Source organism: Squalius cephalus, assembly GCF_949319135.1.
Source record: "Squalius cephalus genome assembly, chromosome: 9".
NCBI classification, from domain to species: domain Eukaryota; kingdom Metazoa; phylum Chordata; class Actinopteri; order Cypriniformes; family Leuciscidae; genus Squalius; species Squalius cephalus.
Window position 1 is genome coordinate 18,538,464 of NC_137130.1, and position 7,150 is coordinate 18,545,613.

Consider the following 7,150-nt stretch of genomic DNA (forward strand, 5'->3'; position numbering starts at 1 on the left):
TGCACAGAGCGGCTAAATCATATTTGCAGACGTTCAGGTCCTTCAGTCTTCAGAATTAGTCCAGTTATAAAAGCATGAAATGGTTGGTTGTTATTAGGTTCCATGTGTGAAAAAGTTAATCCACAAATAAAATGCTTTTCTTCTGTTGAATCCACTGGAAACATTTAAAGTCTACATGAAACAGCATTCCCAAATTGACCATAATGTTACATATGTCAGAGTGAAACTGAATATTCAACAAGGATTTTTTTATTATTATTATTTATTGATAATGTATTAAGTAAATATGTTGACTTCAGTCTCAGTGCAGCCAAATAAATCTCTTCAGTGCCAAATAAAAACATGCATAATACACTTGAAGGAAAATCGGAACTTCGGCAGCCTTATACCCAGCAGAGGGTCTGCACAGACACCCCATTTTTTGGATTTCCTTGAAGATGGCTCTTTGAAGAAAGTTTAAGAAAATCTCTACATTAAAAATGTTATTTCATATTTAAATGCAGTACGAGAAGGGAGTTCTGACTGTCTATATAAGACAGGTGATATTTTCAGATAGTTGAATAGGGAAGAGAAAACTACTTCTGTCAGTTTTGTCCTTTTTATTCTGCACAGTGGACATTGCCACAATAAATAATGCATTCACTGCCTGTTTAATATTCAGACATTTCAGGAAAACTCATTACCAAAATAATTTTTTGACTAGAGCTAAACTTAATTAAACATGCATTTGTTACTTAAAGTAAAACTTTGAAATGCAAATTTCTTTTGAAGGCCATTATTAATTTCAGCTGAAAGTATTTCATCTGAAACACTGAGCATAAATACACCCACAAGTTGTATATACAGTATCTCTCTCTCTCTCTCTCTCTCTCTCTCTCTATATATATATATATATATATATATGTATATGAAGAGTTCAGATGCAAAAGCCTCTAAGTGCCATCTGAAATTTTCTTCTAGAATGATCATTTTTATAAAGCTTGTATATTTAAGTTATTTCACTTAAATGACAATTAATAGGTAATTTGCATCGCCATTTAAGTGAAATTACTGAACTTAAATATACAAGCTTGATAAAAATGATCATTCTAGAAGAAAATTTCAGATGGCACTTAGAGGCTTTTGCATCTGAACTCTTCATATATATATAACCGCCAACTTTTAATGTACCCCTTTGTTTCTGAGGTATATTAAGAGTCTCTGATAAGTAAGGAATAATTGACGACAGGCCGTTGAATTATTAGAAAAATAATGCACACCCGAGGTGGTAATGCGGTCACGACGCGAAGCGGAGTGGCCGTTCACCTCGGGTGTGCATTATTTTTCTAATAATTCAACGGCCTGAAGTCAATTATTCCGCTTATACTACAGTTACCACACCTCGAAACATTGTTCAGATTATATATTTCTAGACGTTTGTAAAGTTTTTGTCATTAAAACGCTCTTGTATGTAGGACTAATTTCTTACGCATCTAATCCACTGCCTCCGTTGCTAATTCCAAAACGTCATTTTAGAGTTAGTAACGGAGGGTTGAGCCACTGATAGCAGACTAATGCTGGGACACATAGGCCGGGAGCCAGGTCCACTCCTCAGGATGTTTTTTGCTACCTTTTTTTCACTATTATTTCCTATTATCTTATACCTTGGGCCATCACAAGTTGATAATGACCACCCCCAACTCGGCCCCGTTTGGTCTCAGGGGCCAAAAAACACCCTTTTTGGGAAAATCGTTTGGCGGAATGATGTAATTGTGAATATTAAGGTACTGCAGCTACAAAAATGGTCATATAACCCTAAATTTTTGCATGGTGTATCCTGACTCATAGGGGATACTAGCACAAAAAGATTCTGGGGATTGCTGCCTTTTTTCTGTCAAATATCACCCTCAACATACCCTAAAAGACAAAAAAATGGCTGTCCGCCTGACAAATTGTCATCAAAGGTGATCATTTTCAAGCATTTTATTATACATATCACTGCCTCAAATGTACATGAAAAACTTCCCAAGTTTATAGGCTTCAATTTAAGTCCAAGATTACCTTTCTATCTAGAGGATTACAGCTGATATAACCGAAGATCTCCACGGTACCTCATATCGGAGAAAACAGAACTTTCAAGCATTACCATTCCATATGGGATTGAGCATATTTTTTGCATATGTGACCCTGGACTGCAAAACAAGTCACATGTGTGATTTATTTGAAATTGAGATTTTTATACATCATGTGGAAACTGAATAATTAAGCTTTCCATTGGTGTATGGGTTGTTAGGATAGGACAATATTTGGCCGAGATACAACTATTAGAAAGTTTGGAATCTGAGGGTGCAAAAAAAATCGCAACATTGAGAAAATCGCCTTTAAAGTTGCCCATTTATGTTGGCGATTGTGCAGCATTCCCTCACTAAAATAAATGTTTTATATATTTATGGTAGGAAATTTACAAAATATCTTCATGGAACATGATTTTTACTTAATATCCTAATGATTTTTGGCATAAAAGAAAAATCGATAATTTTGACCCATACAATGTATTATTGGCTATTGCCACAAATATACCCGTGCGACATGAGTCATGTGACATTTGTGATCCAGAGTCACACAGCTGCCCTGATCTGAAAGACTATATCGACTTCTCATCCTGCCCATTCAAAGACACAATTTTGTTTTGTACATCCCTAGAATCCATGAAGAAGACAGTGCGTTCAGCTTATGAGTTGGGGATTACTGATTGGAGCAAAGAGGTCAGCCATGGTCTTCACAAGAAAATTGTAACAGCCTTTAAAACCTCTGAGCCACTACCTTGGCCTCCGAGGGCTCATGATCTCCATGATCCAAATGAGGAGATTCCCTCAGAGGTTTTACAATTCATTTTAAACCTCATTTGTGGAGATAAGAAGCCATCATTTCGGGAGGAAAGTCTGGCATCATCCATTTCTCAAGACATCTGCAGAGCAGTTACGTCAGGTCAATGGAAGATGAAAAAACACATTTTGCTATGTATGACACTACGCCATCTATTCAGATCCAAGAGCATCACCACTTTGATAAATAGGCTTGGTCACTGTGAGTCATACACATACTCAATTGAACTTGAAACGGCTCTGGCAAATTCAATTGTCGAAAGTGCTTCATTAGTCAGCAACTCAGATGTTATCAAGAGGCAGCCTGATGGAGCAGTCTTCCACAGTGACTGGGACAATTTTGATCAGCTGGTATCAGATGTATATGGGGCAGGGTCCATTCATACCGCCGCAGGGATCTACATGCAAGATCTTGGTTCTTGTGTGGATGCAGAAGCACTTTCCTCAGCACAGCCTACACAAGAGTCATGTGCAGATAACGACTCCCCTACCCCAGAACAGCCCACTCAAGAGTCTTATCCTAACACTCAGCCTACAAAAAAACAGCGATCATTTAGAAGTCCTGCCATAGAGTTGCCAACTTACTATAAACGGAAACGATCTGAACCCACCAATTTGGTGTCATCTAGTTCCAATAACTCAACCATATATAGCCAATCAAAATCATCTGATACTGATCTAATTTGGGTCTTTGCTCGTAAAATCAACTCTAAGGATCAGCACATCCCTGGTTTGTCAGGCTGGGTGTCTCTTACTGGCCAGTCTCCAAAATGCCTCACCACAATTGGGTACTATCCCATGATCAATGCTCCCATAACTGACTTGGCAACTATTCAAGAATGCCTCAGATGCAGCCAAGCTGCGTCTTCTGAAGCTGGACAAGAGTACACCATCTGTACATTTGATCTAGGTGTTTGCATGAAAGCATATCCTCTAGTATGGAATGAACCTGAAAAATACCAAAACCATATCATCCTCATTGGTACGTTCCATTGCTGTGGAGCATACTTGAAAGGCATAGGCAGAAGATACTGTCAAGGGAGTGGGTGGGTAGAAGTGGCTTTGGAAGCAAATCTGATCACCACTGGCTCTGTGGCTGGGGTCACAGATGGGAAGAATTGGGACAGAGCAATAAATACACACAAATCCATGCTGGAAGCTCTAGAGAGACTCCTCTATGACAAGTATCTGGAAACTCATGAACCCCTCTCTCCAGAAGGAACTGCTTTGCTGGAAAAGCTCACTCTGAATGGATCTACTCTCACTGATGTTCTATCATCAGATGATGTAGGCCTATCTCACCACATGGCAGAATATCATGCATTCAGAGAAGCAGTGAGAAATGGGGAACTGGGAGAAACTGGACAGTTTTGGATGGAATACATTGACTGCATCTGGCTAGTCCTGTCAATGAATAAGGCAATCAAAATGAATGACTACGAAGGATACAAAGCTGCTCTAAACAACATGCCAGACCTCTTCTTCTGCTCAGACCAGCAGAACTATGCAAGATTCCTCACATACTTGGGATATTTTCTTGAACACATTGAAGAAACACATCCAGGATCAGAGAAACTTTTGCGCGCTGGAGCAATCAGTGTTTCCAGATCACATATCCCAGGCAACCGCTGCCACACAGACAAAACGATAGAGGAGACAGCTATGAAATGGCTCAAGTCAAACTCAGGGTCTGGGACATATTCTGCTGGGATCTGTGGAATAACCAGTAATTATGAAGCGAGTCAACGTCATATCCTGACTGCCCATGCCAAAGGAGAGTATGTAGAAGCCATGTGGGAAATGACAAGTGGCCGAGGCGAACATACAGAAAAGCAACAAAGAGATCTCCGACCACGTGAAATCACTCGGTCTGAGGAGCAAGTGCAGCAAACAGTACAAGCTTTTCAGAGTTTTATCAACCCATTTCAGCTTGAGACTTCTCAGCCCTTGACAAGTTTGAGTTCAGGAGCAGCTATGCCAGAAGAGGTGCGCTATGATGTGCTGAATGCCCTGAAAAATGGCAAAACTCAAAAAGAGAAGTTCATCCGTGATCGACTTCAAACAAAAAAGGTCCTTTTCTTTGAACCCGTCAAGAGGAATAAATTCAAGACAATGTCGTCTACCACACCTAAAAGGAAGCTTGTGGCATCAAACCAGAAAGTGATCCAGTACAAGGCCACAAGTGGGTTTATCTTTCAGATCTTCATCAAATCACAAGAACTTAAGTCACAAATAAGCATCTCTGACCTAATGACCTATCCCTTGACTGTGACACCATACTCCATCTCAACAATCGATGGCTTTTTCGCAAAAAACAACAAAGCAAAAGGAATGAATCACATGATTAAAGATGCTGAGAATGCACAACTTCCTTCTCCAAGCCAATGTGCTCTCATTCAAGATGGAAACTCCTCATTCTACATGCGTGATTTACCACAGACAATGAAGACTATATCAGAGCGCACCTTCAAAAGTCTACCTGCTGCAGCTGAAACAGTATTCAGCACAGACACTTACATTGACCGTCTTTATTCATCAAAATCAGCTGAGAGAGATCGCAGAGGTTGTGGTGAACGTTTTATAGTTAATGGGCTGAATGTTCATCGACCTGCAGATTGGAATGGTTTTCTCTCAAATGATGAAAACAAGAAGGCACTCATTCATTTACTTCTGGATCACTGGAGCTCTCATGATATGATGGAAGACATCATCCGAAGGCCTGTCATTTTCATAGAGGCTGGTCAAGCTTTCAAGATAGAATGCAATGATGGAGTTATGTCAAAAGAACTTCTACCAGAGATCTGTTCAAAACATGAAGAAACAGATGTGAGGGTGATCATTTACATGCAGTATATCCAAACCAAAATGCCTCACATCAGAACAGTTAGAGTCAGAGCAAAAGACTCTGACATTTTCTTCATCCTCCTGTATTATGCCAAGTCATCAACTGTCAACATCATCTTTGACATGGGGGATAGACTAATCAACATCAACCAGCTGGCTGATGATTATTCACAGGAACACATTTCAGCTCTTCTGGCCTTGCATGCATTCACTGGTGCTGACTGCACTTCAGCATTCAAAGGCAAAGGGAAGGTCCGTCCGATGAAGATTCTTAATCAGAATTCAAAGTTTATTCAGATCTTTGCTGAAGTGGGGAACTCTTGGGAGCTCAATGAACAGATTATCAGCGGTGTTCAAGAGTTCACCTGTCGCCTCTATGGTTTCAATCGTCGAATCAAGAAAGTTGATGAGGCAAGAGAGATTAAAGTCAAGAAGATGTGTGGCTCAAGCCTTGAGCTTCGACAGGGTCTCTCTGTTGACCTCTCAAACTTCCCACCTTGCAAGAGGGTCCTCTTACAGCACATGAAAAGAGTAAACTTTCAAGTATGCATCTGGAAGAGGGCTCATGAGCACTACCCAGAAATCCCAAGCCCTCTCGACCATGGATTTCACATAAACACCGAGACAGGCAAGCTAGAACCACTATGGTTTGAGGGCGACGTCATCCCCAAAGCCCTTGTTGATGTCTTGGCAGAAAATGAAACAGATGAAGATGACTTGACTGATGAAATCCATACGAATATACGTGAAGATGAGGAAGAGGAGGAAAATGATGATTGAGAGTTGATATTCTACACTAATACAATACACTAACATGACCAGTCGTCGAAGTACAGCAAGGATAAGCAGCAAAAAGATCTAAGAACCAAATAAATGTTTTCTATTTTATGTTTGAGCTGTATTTTAGTTTCACCATTTGGCTGTAAAGAATGTTTACCTTTACAAAGGGTTACTATTCATTTACTCTATTGAAGATTGGCTTTTTTATAACAGACTGCACAGAGTCATCTTTATTCCTTGTGTTTGCGAGGACTTTGTGGGCTTTAATAAATATCACATTTTGTTAATTGATTTTGTGTGAATGTACCCTATTTTGCACCCTGAACCCAGTCCACCTGGGGGCTTAATATTACTCACTTTTCATGCAATTCACTTCATATAGTACAGCAGTACATAATTCAAGTCTCAACTCTTTTTAGAAACATTGTTCATATGTGACTCTGGATCACAAATGTCACATGACTCACATGTCGCACGGGTATATTTGTGGCAATAGCCAATAATACATTGTATGGGTCAAAATTATCGATTTTTCTTTTATGCCAAAAATCATTAGGATATTAAGTAAAAATCATGTTCCATGAAGATATTTTGTAAATTTCCTACCATAAATATATAAAACATTTATTTTAGTGAGGGAATGCTGCACAATCGCCAACATA

The 7,150-nt window shown here is 39.5% G+C and overlaps 1 protein-coding gene across 1 annotated transcript in view; it reads left to right on the forward strand.

Annotated features, from left to right (window-relative positions):
• The window catches only part of dnah7 (dynein, axonemal, heavy chain 7), a 92,107-nt gene that overhangs the window by 80,617 nt on the left and 4,340 nt on the right, over positions 1-7,150 (forward strand). The window lies entirely within an intron of this gene.